Source organism: Penaeus monodon, chromosome 22 (assembly GCF_015228065.2).
Source record: "Penaeus monodon isolate SGIC_2016 chromosome 22, NSTDA_Pmon_1, whole genome shotgun sequence".
Lineage (NCBI taxonomy): Eukaryota > Metazoa > Arthropoda > Malacostraca > Decapoda > Penaeidae > Penaeus > Penaeus monodon.
In genome coordinates, this window is record NC_051407.1 from 22,699,576 (window position 1) to 22,699,921 (window position 346).

Genomic DNA, 346 nt, shown 5'->3' on the forward strand with positions numbered 1-346 from the left:
GTCTGAAGGAGAGGAAGATGATGTAGAGGAGGTTGTGTATGCACACCCAAGGCAACGACCAATGCAATATCTGACTGAAACGTTTGACGCCATGGCTACTTTTGAGAAGGAAACGTGGACCAAATCTGAAGCACAGAGGACGGTGTGATGAAAACATTAGCTAAATATGATGGGTCAGTTCAAGACCTTAATACATTATTTCATGATAATTATTTAATTTTTGTAAGATACTTGGTGACATGCATAACTTACTAAGTAAATTTAGCTGGTTTTATTACTATAAGCCTTTTATATTTTGTGTTTTTTTCATATATTTCAGGGGAGGTTTATAATAATGTAAATACTT

At 34.7% G+C, this 346-nt stretch overlaps 1 pseudogene; it reads left to right on the forward strand.

Moving 5' to 3' along the window:
* Positions 1 to 346, forward strand: part of LOC119587006 — an 11,851-nt pseudogene that overhangs the window by 7,747 nt on the left and 3,758 nt on the right.